Raw genomic sequence first — 16,746 nt, 5'->3', positions numbered from 1 at the left:
TGAATGTTTAATAAAATATTTATAAATAATTTCAATATATATCATTAGTTAATTATATTTATTAATAATGATAAAATCTATAAATTTCGAATACTTCTTTTGAAATATGAAGGTTAATTATTTAAAAATAAAAAAGGATGTTTATATTATGAAATCTAACGAAAATGTAAAAAATGCGTCTTGTTGATCTCGGTAAGTTATACGCATGCTGAAAATTTCATTGAAATCGTTTAACGCAATGGTAAGTTACAAACGTTAAAAGATTGTAAAAATTGCAAATTTCTCACACTTCTTGATAAAAAGTGCGATTTTTGCGATCATTAATTATTTACAGCTCGTACGAAGGTCAACCTATTTCAGTGAAATTTTTAGAATGTACATAACTTATCGTTATCTAAATAATAAATGTATAATTATAATTATTAATATTATACAAATAATAAATTAAATTTTTTAAAATAAAAAAAACACCATTTTCAAAATAAACCAATGAGAAACGATTAAGATTTCCGAATGATTCAATTTGTATTGCGCTTGTCCTCCCGATGATGAATTGTAGACAATATCGATCTATCCGTGCGAAGCAGTATTTTCGTGAAAACGTTACTCTCCCTTATACATTTTAGTATTTTACAGTATTATATATCGTCCGCATCTGTTCACCAAAAGTCGAGTCGCAGGCGAGTTTTCGTCGAGTCCCTCATTTCAAGAAATATATTTCGCTACCAATATTTTAGGGCATCGTTGGTCAGAATTAAAATTTTTCGTTGAAGATTGTCTCAATTTTTGTTTCATTATCTATTAATTAATAATTGATGATTATTTCATTGGAAATTCCATAGAAATCTTTAGAATACAAATTTTATTTTACATATAAATAAATATAAATTTGAAATGATTATGTCTAAAAATATAGCAGCAATTTTCTTTCAAAAAGAATGCTTTCGTTGCCTCGCGGCTCGTTTTTATAGTTGGTGGCAATCGTTAACTATAAAAACGAACCGCAAAGCTCGAATAATTGTATCTCCTCTTCCCAAATTGTCCATTTTTGTTACTAAGGCTGAGCATCAATTAGGGAGAATTTACTGTACACATAACAATTCCATACTTGATATATAAGGAAATTCATTTATTTAATAATAAGAAAGATATGTATTTAATGTATCAAGAATGAAAAAAATAATTGAAATAATTTTTAATTATTTATTTAATATTTTCGGGGTTATTTTTATTAAAATTGTATAATTGGTATAACTGCGGAATCGAATGATGCGTGAGCAGTGAAAATCAATGTATTCGATGATCGGATGATGAATGAGAAGTGAGAGGCGATTGAAATTGTTATTTACATATATAGAATTTTGAGCGTGAAATTAGCGTAAATATTCGCGTGTATATTTTAATCTTTTGTATAATCAATTGACAATATAAATTTATGAAATTTGATTATCAACAGTATACAACAATTCTGAAATTTCTTCGACATTTTGTTTTTATTGAAAATTCCTTAATAACATATTATTTAATATCATCGAAATTGAAATTGCTGTCAATTTTCGCATTAGCATTGCTGAAATTAACATTCGTATTAATTACTATAAAATTAACACATAAGCTATGTAGTCCGGCTAGAATTTACTATTGTTATAATTTATAGTATTTACTATTATAAATCGATAAAATATGATTATCAACAATATTGAACAATTATAATTAACAACACCGAAAGTTTTTCGACGGCTCGATTTTTATTTCGAACATCATGAATTTCACTGGTAAATCGATATATGTATAGCTGTGTAAACAGAATTCGTGCACAATCTGAGCGTCAATTAGGGTGGATTTACTGCACCGTACGGTAAATTGCACGGGAGACCGAGCGGCCGGGCACGGTCATTAGCCAAGAAAACGTAGATTGTTGCGTACATTGTTTTCTTGTTCATTTACAAGAATGCGTACAGTCCGCGGCCCTTCCAGCGGATTGGGCAGAGGAAACGTTCACCCCTTAAGGTACCGTTACGGCCATTCACGATCGAAGAGAATACAAATAAGAATTTCTTGGTTAATCTCCCCCACCATTATTCACCCGTAATCAATAGACTAGAATGCCGTGCTGATGATGGGCAGAACATTGTCCGATGGGGGAGGGGGCAAGCAGAAATTAAAATCAGAAATTCTAGCATACCCAAATACGTGACATGAACGGTCGGTTCTTAGGACCGGTTGTAAAATTATAAGGACTTTCAAGGGGCCAGACCCAGGATCTCGACTTTGATACTTTTACGACCGGTCCTCGAGTTTATGGCACGCATTATATTATTATATATATATTTAATGATAAAAGTTCTTTCTTTTTCACTTAAAAATCGATGTAAATATCGACATTAAGATGCGATCCTTTGCGATCATCGAGAACGAATCTTTAACCCAGGCACGGTTGTTCTAGTCGACGACTTTTCGAATTGTATTGTAAAAGTGTTTACATACCCCACTGATTAATATCTATACGATGGAACTTGAAAAATCGATGATTATATCGAGAAATAACGAATAGTATAAACAAATAGTTTTGTTGAATAGCATGTACAAAGCATCGAATCTGATCATCGATATCTTATAATATTCGTTTTAAAACATTGTTCGTATCACCTATATTTTTTAGATATTTCCACGTTTCCATATACATTCATAGTACATTGTATATTAAATTCTTCCCAATTTTCTTTCGGCTTCTAAAGAAAAATGGGCAATTTGGAAATAGGAGATACGGTTATTCGAGCCTTGCAGCTCCTTTTTATAGATACCGATTGTCAGCAACTATAAAAACCAGTTCCAAGGCTCGATTAATCGTATCTTCTCTTCCCAAATTATCCATTTTTGTTTCTAAGCTGAGCATCAATTAGGGAGAATTTACTGTACACATAACAATTCCATACCTGATATATAAGGAAATTCATTTATTTAATAATAAGAAAGCTATGTATTGAGTGTGTTAAGAATGAAAAAAATAATTGAAATAATTTTTAATTATTTATTTAATATTTTCGGGATTATTTTTATTAAAATTGTATAATTAGTATAAATGCGGAAACGAATGATGCGTGATCAATGTATTCAATGATCGGATGATGAATGAGAAGTGAGAGGCGATTGAGATTGTTATTTACATATGTCGAGAATTTTGTGCGTAAAATTAGCGTAAATATTCGCTTGTATATTTCAAGTTTTTGTATAATCAATTGACAAAATAAATTGATGAAATTTGATTATCAACAGTATTGAACAACTCTGAAAATTCTTCGACATTTTGCTTTTATTGAAAATTCCTTAATAACATATAATTTAATATCATTTTTTTTAAACATATAAAAAAATAAGGTAACATCTACATATCGCAATTAAAAAAGGGCTGTTCCGCTCTAAAAGAAAATAGGAAAAGGGGATAAAGAGTTCACGTTTTATTATACACATTATTTCAATATCTGATAAATTTGATGAATATACAAGAAAATAGAATAACATCAGGATGTCGTTGTTAAAGTGGCAGTTTCACAGTGCAGAAAATAAAAAGGAGAATATTTTGTCCAGGAGCAATTAAAATTATGAAATAAAATTGTTCGACATTCGTACCGGCGATTCTTGTCAACCAGCGCTAAAAATCATCGAAAAATCGTAAATTATCCGTCGCGACGCGTGCTCTTATTATCCGTTTTATTATCCGTCGACGACAAGCCAGAACTAGCGTAATCGTCTAACTCCTGCGAAATTTGCCCTAATCGCTATCATCTGAAGCTCTAGTGACTCCGTGTCATTGTTACAAGTGCGCCAACGATATTTCACCAAGTTCTGATTTGCTGGATCAACCGAAACTTGCTGGACCAATTGAATTTCGGCGGCTGGGGGTCGCGCGAACATGATAATCACATTTCCGATTCGGCGCGAATATTTTTGGCTCTGTGCACTGCCGGCACTACACCATAAATCGCACGAAACGAAAAATGGTTCGATGGAACTCGAGCGATAAGCGAAAATGGAACATTGTTGGTCGTTTTTCAAATTCGCGTGCTTCTAATATGTTCGAAACGTTTCTCCGGCGTACGAAATCACCGTGATTCTGTGGAACGAAGTATTCCCTTTCCAACGAGTCCAAGAACATTGATCTGCGATATTTTGTTGCCAATTCATGGCAGTTTTGAAAAAAAGTGTCCAAGGTTAGTGTGATTTCTGTGGTCGTGGACTTCTAGGCGAACATTTTTTAGGGTGGTGTTCTTCGACTCATTTTAAAAGTCCAAGTTTCCAGTTTCGTAGCATCTTAATTCTTCTGTTTAATAAATTTTATTTCGTTAATACCCTGCACTGTAAATACAAATGTTTCCGTCTTGTCGATTTCTCATATTCGCATACGTCTGAGTGGTTCAAAAAATTGTTTAGTTCACAATTATTTTAACGAACGAAGTCTCCCCTTTCGAATTAGCCCGAAAATATTGATCTATGATTTTCGTTTGCCATCGTATAGCACCTTGGATTCTCTTCCGAATGAAATCCTGAAATTCAAAATATCGTAACTTTGTTAACAAAAAAAACTATAAAATGGTGTCCTTAGATACATTTCAAAGGGTGAAATCTTAGCTTCCGCGCCGTTTGGATTATTCAGTGTTAGTGCCTTTGTATCTTTAAGACCCCCCATTCTAAGTAGAGATGGTAATTTTTTGGTTATTTTCAAATTCACATTTCTCTCATAATTTAAACTTTTCATAGCGATTGAAATGACTATGATCTGATAGAATGAAGTCTCCTCTTTCCATTGGGACCAAAAACAGTGATCTACTAGCTTTCCTTGCCATTTTCTGCCATTTTACACCATTTTATGCTACTTTATCCCATTTTATGCAATTTTAGGCAATTTTATGCTATTTTATACCATTTGATGCCATTTTCTGTGTACGGAAATTATTCAAAATTCAAGCAATGGATTTTCAAAAACATGTAATTCGCTATCCTCTCTACAATGATTGCAACTCTGTTACATAACGAATGTATTAGAGGCTGAGCAAAGCCGCTAATAGGATTCACGTCTGCATGCAATTCTGTTAAAGGGGTTTAATTGATTATTTTAGTTGCAGTCTGTTAATATCCGTTTTAACACGAGACCGCAAGCTTCTGTTAATCCATTAGATCGCGACGCGGATCGGAAATTACAGTGAGAACGCAGCAGTCAATCGGATGTGTGCACCACTTTGATTATTCCTCTATTGTAACTACATATCCGTATTTACAAACTTCCCTTTTTATTTATCATCGTATTATATTCATAAAATTCTGAACATTTCTTTATCGTTGCGTCAATATTTATTTTTAAAGAAATTGAAAACATACTGCAAAATTTGTTATCAATGAAGCAGACTGAGAATTTATTAATTGCTCAAGAATTTGTATACATTTGTCTACGACAAATGATACAAATTATTAACATTATATTTACAATGAATTATGAACAATTTTATTACAGCAACAATTGTTGACAATATATTTACAATGAATTACGAACAATTTTATCACAACAACAATTGTTAACAAGCCACAATTATTAATAGCGAGAACTTTGTATAATTATGATATTTGCATATTTTGAAAGCGTACGTTGCTAAACAGTAATTGTCGATTTTGGGTTAGCTTTCGTCACAGAGCATTTATTAGGCGATAAAGTCGTTCCAAATCCTGTTCTTTTAATAATAATCTACGAAAAGTAAGATCAATTGTTAATAATGGCAATAGAATTTTATAAATTTATGACGAAACATCATTATTCAAATGCAAAATGGTGGAATCATCGGAAGCCAAATTCGGTCATATTATAGAGTATTGTATTTGTATGTCGCGATCGACGTAGACAATTTGTATTTAACACAACCAAGCTGTGGATAATAACACAAGATAATAACAATAGCTAATAACGAAAAGAAAAGTGCTAATCGTGCGAACCGTTCGGTTTCCCTTTGGAGCGGCTTCGCGGATTGAATCCATTGAATCTAAATCGTCTAAACAAACTGCAGTCAACCGAATTGTTACTGCTAATCAAATCGGACGCACCAAAACCGCCGTCGCGCCGGTGTAAATGAAATTCAACGTGGCAGGCGAATTGGATTGGAATTATACGTTTCTAATTCCGCGTGTACGCGGGACATTACCAAGGTTCGATTAACCGCTGGCTAGTTCGAACGTGAAAACGACAAACCTCCGGACAGTGTTAATAACGGCGTCGTTTAAACCACTCTACAATAATCCATAGATCGCCGATTGGAATACAAACTGTTCCGAAATAACAATCAAGATATCGCATTTCAAAAATCGAAACATTTAGGTACCATAATCTGAAAAATTAAAAATTACAAATTCGAAAATCGAAGAATTTAGAAATCGGAATCTCAAAAATTAAAACATTTAGGAATCAGATGACTTCAAAATTCTAAATTTAAAAATCAAATGACATAAAAATCGTGAATTTAAAAATCAAAGAATTTATAAATTGCAATCTTAAAAATCAAATAACATAAAAATCGAAGAATTTATAAATTGAAATCTTAAAAATCAGGAAATTTAGAAACCAAATGATTTCAAAGTTGTTAATTTAGATATCAGAAGACTTAAAAATCGTGAATTTATAAATCGGACAATTCAGAAATTGAAATCTTAAAAATCGGAAACTACAGAAACCAGATAATTTCGAAATTGTGAATTTAGAAGTATGCGCATTGAAACATCGTACCTTTCAAAACGGCTGGATCGAGAAACTGCAAGTTTCTCGGAAAGGAAGAATGTGTTTAATCCCGGCGTATAAATATTTCCAATTTGTTTCTACGGCGGCATCGTTCCGCTGATATTTCACAGAAAAAGATGTTGGTTCCGAAGGAACGGACGCGACTTATTCATCACGACCATGAATAATAATCAGAAAAGAATAACTGCGATTCCGTGCGAACTTTATGAATTCCGGAATTCTCGGCGATTTGCTTTATTTATTTTACGTCGGCGTTGCGCCGCAACAATGCAAATGTTGATGCAAATGCGCGAGTGCCTGATCTCCGTTCCTTCATGAAGTGGCTTAAACGACGAGTAACCAGGCAGAAAAGTATAAATTTCATTGTTTTATTTCTACACTTTTCATTGATAAGTCGATTGATAAATCGACGAGATTCCAATAGCAATGCATAGCGAATATATTTTGGTCAATTGGTGTTATTTTAATCATTTCGATGATAATTCTAAAGATAATAATTTGAAGGATAATAATTTCAAGGATAATAATTTCAAGGATAATAATTTCAAGGATAATAATTTCGAGATCTATATTTCCAAAGATAACAATTTCGGAGATAACACTTTATAGAATAACAATTTCAAAGATAATAATTTCTAGGATAACAATTTCAAAGATAATTATTTCTAGGATCACTTCGAAGATAATAATTTCGAAGATAATAATGTCGAAGATGATCACAATGTCGAAGATAACAATTTCGAAGATGATAAGTTCAAAATTAATAATTCCAAAGATAATTTCGAGGATAATAATTGACAACTTCGGTCAAAATTATATTATCGTAATCGTGCTAAACACACGTAAATACTAAATAAAATATAATTTTCTTGATATCGCGATATCTTCTTTAATAATCGTACAAGTTCTTTATTTTCTTGACTACTACAGTGAAGTCACGATGCTCATCCCCGATTCTCTCGCGGAACGGTACGTTATCCCAGCCAAAGTTCCTGTAATTGATCCTTTTAAAGACCTTAAAGCGGCACCTCCTCGCGATGATCTGCGCGTAATTGCAAGTCATGACGGCAGTCACTAACTTCGGTACGCCCAGGTAATGACGGATTATACTATCACCTCCAGTATCGGCTAATGGTACTTTCACATCTTCTCCACTACCCAGCGCATTGGCAACATCCACGGACAAGCACACTAAGCTCTCGCCAATATTTTGCTGCTGCATCTCCGGCAGCGTAGCCAGGAACATACACACCATAATACAATCAACATCATAATATTCGAATAAATTTATCTGGTCGTTTATAGCAATCGTCAAATCTAGGTAGGCATTGGCCGTGTGATGTTCACAATCTTCTCTGAAGCTCTCAAGCCAAGTCATTTCAGGAGGATGCCTGATGATCGGGGGAAGTCGATCGTACGGTGGTTGCCCCCACAACCACCGCGGGTCAATTTCATCTCTTTTTATTTTCTTAATTTTATTGAGAACGACACCAACAACCATTTATGGAGCCCCACTGAATGCAGGATTCAGTTGTAGTTCTGGAACTGAACGAAAAGAAACAATTAATTAGTATGCACGTATCTTGCATCTTCTGATGGCGTGTGGTATAGTAATATTAAACGGTATATTAAACGACGGAAGCTTTAATCGAATCAAGTTTGCAGAAACGTTTGGAGATACAGTAATGTCTCCCTAACTGACGCTCGGATTACGCACAGAAATGGACAATCTGGGAAGAGGAGACACGATTACTCGAGCCTCGCGGCTCGTTTTTATAGTTATCGGTGAATCGACAACTTTGTAGACGACTCGTTTTTATTAGCGAATAAATTGGAAATATTTATACGCCAGGATTAAACACATTTTTCCGTTCCGAGAAACTTGCAATTTCTCGATCCAACCGTTTCGAATGGCACGATGTTTCAATGCGCATACTTCTAAATTCATAATTTCGAAATTATCTGGTTTCTGTACTTTCTGATTTTTAAGATTCCAATGTCTGAATCGTCCGATTTTCAAATTGACGGTTTTTAAATTCTCTGATTTATAAATTTACAATTTCGAAGTTAGCTGATTTCTATATGATCTAATTTTTAAGATTTCAATCTCTAAATTCTTTGATTTACAAATTCACGATTTTTAAGTTCTCCGATTTCTAAATGTACATTTTTTAAATTATCTAGTATTTAAATGTTATAATTTTCAAGATTTCAATTTACAAAAATTTGAATAATCGTATCTCCTCTTCCCGACTTGTCCATCTTCGTGCACTATCCGAGCGTCAATTAGGGAGAATTCTCCGTATCCGGCCAAACTAGAGGTTGATTCGTGTCTCGATGAAAAATATATTTTATTTATAAATATTTAAATTCGTAAAAATAAATTGTTCTTTCTTATACCCGACACACGGAAAACATTAGTCAAAACAAGTGACTGAAGAATGTTCCCGGAAAAATATAGCAAAAATGTACGTACCATGCCATTTTAGTTCACTAAGAAATTGTCACTATACTTTACTGGGAAAATTAACTGAGAAAATTCGCCGAAGTCTTCGCACTGATCACTGCTGTTTGCTGATTGCTGGTTGTTGCTGCACTGATCGCAGAATAAGTGTTTCCGTTGACATCGGCAGGCTATTTATACTGTCTTTGCTAAAGGACAGAACGTCCTAATCAGCAAGGACGAACAATGACAAAAGGATACTACCGGAAAAGATGCGCCAGGTATAAAAACGTCTCCCGTGGAAAACCATTAGCCACCGCTGCCGGCTATCAGGTAAGCACATGTACCTGCGATGACCGGTCGTGTCATACGGATTTTGCAAGGATTGGCTCGTTCGGTTAAATTAAAAAAAAAAAGAGAAGCGGCGGATTAGGCCGAGCCAGTGCAAATGAGTCAATTGAAGGAACCATTGTAAACAGGCTCGCACCGAGCCTTGATGAAAATTATGATTTGCAAGGGAAAGCAGAACCTACCGGGAGTAAACAGGGTCTGGTTATTTACGGTAAATAAATAATAACAATATCTTATTTTAAGTTTAACAATATATAAATATATTTGACGTTCAAAATAAGAAACGAGACTCCTATTTTATTTATTGTTATTATTAATAAACAAAATTATATGGATTAATAGAAAATATATTTCAAATGATATTTAAAATTTCATAACTGAAATTAAATGATTATTACAATTGACTAATTATGAAAATGATGTAAGTCCATTTAAAGCCAGCAAACATGTATTATTTTGATTAAATTACATATTGATAAATTAGTAGTATTTTGTTTTTTTTGTACATAATATAACAGCTGTCTGTTGAAACGAACGACGTGATATTATTTCATGTAGTAAAATGAAATAAATGCAATGCATATGCGACAAATGAACGCAAGTCGCTAGCTGAAATCTACACATGCATTCGACTGTGCACTAGCAAAAGTCCCGAAAAGCTGTTATTGAAATTAATTTCTCAATGCCATAAATAAAGTTTTTATTTTCAAATAAAACTTTTTTTAATAATCGCTCTATTTGTCATAGCGTGTCATAGCGTATTGGGGATCTCAATTTTGTATCGCGCCTCGGGCACCAGTACGCATTAATCCGCCAATGCTTCGGAGGACTGTTCATTTCGTCCTTGCTGAAGAACAGAGAACCTCGTATTCGTCAAGGACGAACAATGCCGGCGAAAAAGATGCCGGGCATGAAAATGCCTCGCGAATACAACCCTTGGTCGCCGAGGCCTGCCATCAGCTATATGTATACAGTGACTCCCACTGATATTCGAACACTTTTCAAGGTGCTATTTTAACTTTTTTAAAATTAGAGTAGACGATTTGAATTTTTTTTTAGATCATAGAGGGACCTGTATAATAGATAATGTTACAATTTTGCTATTACATACTTGGAATGACAAAACGAAGTAAAAAACTTTCGTTGTTTAACTTTCTTATCTGAGGGAGCTACTTTTGATCACTTTTGGGCTAATTTTGCCGATTTTTCGAACTTCGAGATATTTAACTAATAAATGTTCAATAAAATATATATAAATGATTTAAATATACAGGGTGTTCCACAAATTATTCTAACAGCCGAAAATGAGGGGTAGCTGAGGTCATTTGAAGTAACTTTTTCCTTTGCGAAAATGCAATCTGCGTCTTTGTTTACGATTTATTAACGGAAATCACTGACCAATGGGAGGTGACGGCGCGAAGTTCGAGAGCCCGCAGAAAGAGGCTTTGACAGATGGTCGGGACGGACTCGAGCCGCGTTCGAAGTATTGAACAAATCACGAAGCGAGAACTTTCCGGATTTTTTTTTACAGTGATATTTTTAAGAAAAACGCTGTTCACCTTTACTTTAGAACGTCTGAAGAATATTTACTAATTTTTCGGACCCGAAATAGTAAGTAATTTAACCGTGACGGCCGTTTTAATTTTCTAGTGTGCATGACACCTTGTCTGTAACGTATGAAATTTTTAAACATGTGGTGTACAGTGAAGATTAACAAAGTACGTAAATGTGGTCAATGCACTATCCCCCACACATTTCCGTGCATAAAGTGGATTTTACAACTAAATGGGTGAGTATCTTATTGATAATATTCTTCATATTTCTCTGACAAACATATCCCTCACGTCCTTTAACACGATTATTATTTATTAAATTAGCTTTGAGAATCATTCGAGCCATTGCTGCATCAAATAACCGTACTAAAAACCATACAACATAAAAACAACGTTAAATACATAAATAACAATCGACGAATAAAACCTGGTAAATAGAAAAGAACGGACTAAAAATTCTACGAAAACGTTAGAATTTACCAAAAGAAAGATACGTGGCGATCATATTTCACGGCATATTCTGGCCGCATGACGTACCGCCAAATTTCCAGAAGAATTCATGTTCGTCCCGATGCGCGCATCAACCAAAAAACTAATCTCGTTTCGAATGGAATCGAGCGAATTGTTTCACGTCGGGGAGAATGATTCTCGGCTGGCAGGGCGCGACGAATTTAAAGTTGATTTCGCATAAAACGCGTACAGGGTATCGCGAGAGCCGCCCGTATCTCGGCTACAGTCCCATTATTTCGCGGCAGCCATATTGGTTTCATGGGGGTCCACGGGGGTCCACGGGAGCTAGGGGGAAATCGAAAAATCGGTGACGATCGGCCGGCCGCGGCCGGTTCGGTATCGGTGTTTCTATTACGCTCCTGTCTCGGTGCCGTTCGCGGAATCACGTTATTTTAATAGCGACAGTGGAACAAAAGACTGTATCGAACGGTCCTCTCGATTTGTGCACGCGTGCGTGCTGCGCATCGTGGGAAATCTGGTCGTTAAGCGGATAGGTTCGCGTCGATGACGGAAATATAGTCGCGATCCGCGTCGTAACCTACCGTTATCTCGATGGACCCTTAAATTATTCGGTTGATTGCTGTTGCCGCACCGCGGACGCGCTGGAACCCCGTTCGAATTTCCCGCCAATCGGCCGTGATCGCCGCGATGGGCGCGCAGAGCTCCAAGAGGTGAGCGAAACCACCCGCTCGAGGACACTTATTAGGCCGCGGTCACGCTTCCGGCCGTGATGATAACCGACGATGAATTTTATCTCGTAGATTCCGATCTCATTTACACGTCGCGAGACGATCTTTTCTCGATCTCGTTGTCGGTTCTTCGAAGATTTCAGTTTGAAACTCGAATTGGTGGGAGATGAGTTTCTTTCTCAGCAGACAAATTATCGCGTTTGAGAATTTTTCCCGGTGTAACTTGTGACGAATTTTTCGCACGAATTTTTCGTAGAACGATTCTGTAGACTCTCGCGATCGTAACCGTATATTTTTTTACTATATCATGGAGCAATAAACATTTTTAAATGACGCTCGAAAAATGCCAGACACCGCTGACGTACCATTTTAATGGGGACCGCCGTCCGATTGATTTTAAAAGCTAACCCTTTGCACTCTAATGGCGACTCTGAGGTGCCAACAAAATTTACCGCACTATAATTTCAAGTAATTTTTACGTTACTGAAGCTGCTTTTTTTTAAATGCAAATAAATAAAAATTATGGCTAATATTAGGAAATATATTTTGCTACCAATATTTTAGGGCATCGTTGGTCAGAATTAAAATTTTTCGTTGAAGATGGTCTCAAATTTTATTTCATTTTCAATTTATTAATAATTGATGATTATTTCAATGGAAATTCCATAGAAATCTTTGGAATACCAATTTTATTTTACATATAAATAAATATAAATTTGAAATGATTATGTCTAAAAATATAGCAGCAATTTCCTATCAAAAAGAATGCTTTCGTGGCCTTGCGGCTCGTTTTTGTAGTTGTTGACGATCGTTAACTATAAAAACGAGTCGCAAAGCTCGAATAATTGTATCTCCTCTTCCCAAATTGTCCATTTTTGTTTCTAAGCTGAGCATCAATTAGGGAAAATTTACTGTACACATAACAATTCCATACTTGATATATAAGGAAATTCATTTATTTAATAATAAGAAAGTTATGTATTTAATGTATCAAGAATGAAAAAAGTAATTGAAATAATTTTTAATTAGTTATTTAATATTTTCGGGGTTATTTTTATTAAAATTGTATAATTGGTATAACTGCGGAATCGAATGATGCGTGAGCAGTGAAAATCAATGTATTCAATGATCGGATGCTGCATGAGAAGTGAGAGGCGATTGAAATTGTTATTTACATATGTCGAGAATTTTGTGCGTGAAATTAGCGTAAATATTCGCGTGTATATTTTAATTTTTTGTAGAATCAATTGACAATATAAATTGATGAAATTTGATTATCAACAGTACACAACAATTCTGAAATTTCTTCGACATTTTGCATTTTTTGAAAATTCCTTAGTAACATATTATTTAATATCACCGAAATTCAAATTGCTGTAAATTTTCGCATTAGCATTGCTGAAATCAAAATTCGTATTAATCTAACATTAACTGGTGGCATTCAAATTGTAATTGCTATAAAATTAACATATGTTATGTAGTCTGGCTAGAATTTACTACTGCTATAATTTATATTATTTACTATTATAAATCGATAAAATATGATTATCAACAATATTGAACAATATAATTAACAACTCTAAAAATGCTTATGATATTTCAATTCTTATTTTAAATATCACGAATTTCACTGGAAAATCGATATATGTATCTATGTAAACACTGTGATTCTAATGGTTGTTGCACATTAGAAAACATACAGGATATTCAAAAGTTCGTGAAGAATTGAAATTTCGTTCGAAGAATCACTGTTCCTGTCAACAACCAAACTTCGACTGAGGAATAATTACCCTTCCACAAAATTTAACTATTTCGATCCCTTCATTATAAAGTTTTTAATTTTCCTATAGCCTCGGGCTATTTATAAATTTCTCGGAGAAAAAATTTTACAGATTCTCCGACGTAATTAACCCCTTACAATACGATTTCTTTCATTGTCATGTTGATTAGCATACTCTACACGAGACAGAAAATTTATATTTGTTACATTATATGACTGCATTGTTTTAAATGACAACATATTCAATTTTTATTGTAACATATTTTTGAACATTTAGTACATATCGAATATATATCATTCGAGCAAGGAGGGGATAGTTTCACCCTTAAAAATATAAACGAAGGAAAGAAATTTAATTTTTTAATATCTTTAAATTTTTATCATAAATTTTTTTAATATCTGGTGCAATTTTAAAAATATGGAAGTTCTATCTCAAAGAAAATAAAAAGGGGTGCAAAATCTAATTTTCGCTGGAAGTAATTTCTTAATATCCAATAAAATTGTAGAAATATTTATGCAGAGAGGGAAACACCTACAAGATACCTTATTTATTCAGGAGGTAGTTTCGTACTACGAAAAATAAAAACATTTAATTTTCACTGCAAATATTTTGTTAATATACGGTTAAATTTCAGAAATAAACATGGAGATATGGTAATGTCTAGACATCGTTATTAAGGGGGTAGTTTCACCCTGAAAAAGGTAAGAATGGCGTGAAAAATTTAATTTTTGTTATAAACATTTTTTTAATGTCAAAACAATTTTGAAAACACATAAAGAAATAGAGTAAAATATACATATCGCAATTAAAAACGGGCTATTCCGCTCTAAAAAAAAATAGGAAAAGGGGATAAAAAGTACAAATTTTATTATACACATTATTTTAATATTTGATAAATTTGCTGAATATACAAGAAAATGGAATAACATCAGGATGTCGTTGTTAAAGGGGCAGTTTCACTGTGCAGAAAATAAAAAGGAGATGAAAATTTTGTTCAGGAGCAATTAAAAGTATGAAATAAAATTGTCCGACATTCGTACCGGCGATTCTCGTCAACCACCGCTAAAAATCATCGAAAAATCGTAAATTATCCGTCGCGAAGCGTGCTCTTATTATCCGTCTTATTATCCGTCGACGACGAGCCAGAACTAGCGTAATCGTCTAACTCCCGCGAAATTTGCCCTAATCGCGATCATCTGAAGCTCTAGTGACTCCGTGTCATTGTTACAAGTGCGCCAACGATATTTCACCAAGTTCTAATTTGCTGGATCAACCGAAACTTGCTGGACCAATTGAATTTCGGCGGCTGGGGGTCGCGCGAACATGATAATCACATTTCCGATTCGGCGCGAATATTTTTGGCTCTGTGCACTGCCGGCACTACACCATAAATCGCACGAAACGAAAAATGGTTCGATGGAACTCGAGCGATAAGCGAAAATGGAACATTGTTGGTCGTTTTTCAAATTCGCGTGCTTCTAATATGTTCGAAACGTTTCTCCGGCGTACGAAATCACCGTGATTCTGTGAAACGAAGTATTCCCTTTCCAACGAGTCCAAGAACATTGAACTGCGATATTTTGTTGCCAATTCATGGCAGTTTTGAAAAAAAGTGTCCAAGGTTAGTGTGATTTCTGAGGTCGTGGAATTCTAGGCGAACATTTTTTAGGGTGGTGTTCTTCGACTCATTTTAAAAGTCCAAGTTTCCAGTTTCGTAGCATCTTAATTCTTCTGTTTAATAAATTTTATTTCGTTAATACCCTGCACTGTAAATACAAATGTTTCCGTCTTGTCGATTTCTCATATTCGCATACGTCTGAGTGGTTCAAAAAATTGTTTAGTTCACAATTATTTTAACGAACGAAGTCTCCCCTTTCGAATGAGCCCGAAAATATTGATCTATGATTTTTGTTTGCCATCGTATAGCACCTTGGATTCTCTTCCGAATGAAATCCTGAAATTCAAAATATCGTAACTTTGTTAACAAAAAAAACTATAAAATGGTGTCCTTAGATACATTTCAAAGGGTGAAATCTTAGCTTTCGCGCCGTTTGGATTATTCAGTATTAGTGCCTTTGTATCTTTAAGACCCCCCATTCTAAGTAGAGATGGTAATTTTTTGGTTATTTTCAAATTCACATTTCTCTCATAATTTAAACTTTTCATAGCGATTGAAATGACTATGATCTGATAGAATGAAGTCTCCTCTTTCCATTGGGACCAAAAACAGTGATCTACTAGCTTTCCTTGCCATTTTCTGCCATTTTACACCATTTTATGCTACTTTATCCCATTTTATGCAATTTTAGGCAATTTTATGCTATTTTATACCATTTGATGCCATTTTCTGTGTACGGAAATTATTCAAAATTCAAGCAATGGATTTTCAAAAACATGTAATTCGCTATCCTCTCTACAATGATTGCAACTCTGTTACATAACGAATGTATTAGAGGCTGAGCAAAGCCGCTAATAGGATTCACGTCTGCATGCAATTCTGTTAAAGGGGTTTAATTGATTATTTTAGTTGCAGTCTGTTAATATCCGTTTTAACACGAGACCGCAAGCTTCTGTTAATCCACTAGATCGCGACGCGGATCGGAAATTACAGTGAGAACGCAGCAGTCAATCGGATGTGTGC

Source organism: Megalopta genalis, unplaced genomic scaffold, assembly GCF_051020955.1.
Source record: "Megalopta genalis isolate 19385.01 unplaced genomic scaffold, iyMegGena1_principal scaffold0085, whole genome shotgun sequence".
NCBI classification, from domain to species: Eukaryota; Metazoa; Arthropoda; class Insecta; order Hymenoptera; family Halictidae; genus Megalopta; species Megalopta genalis.
Note: the sequence above shows the minus strand (reverse complement) of the source record.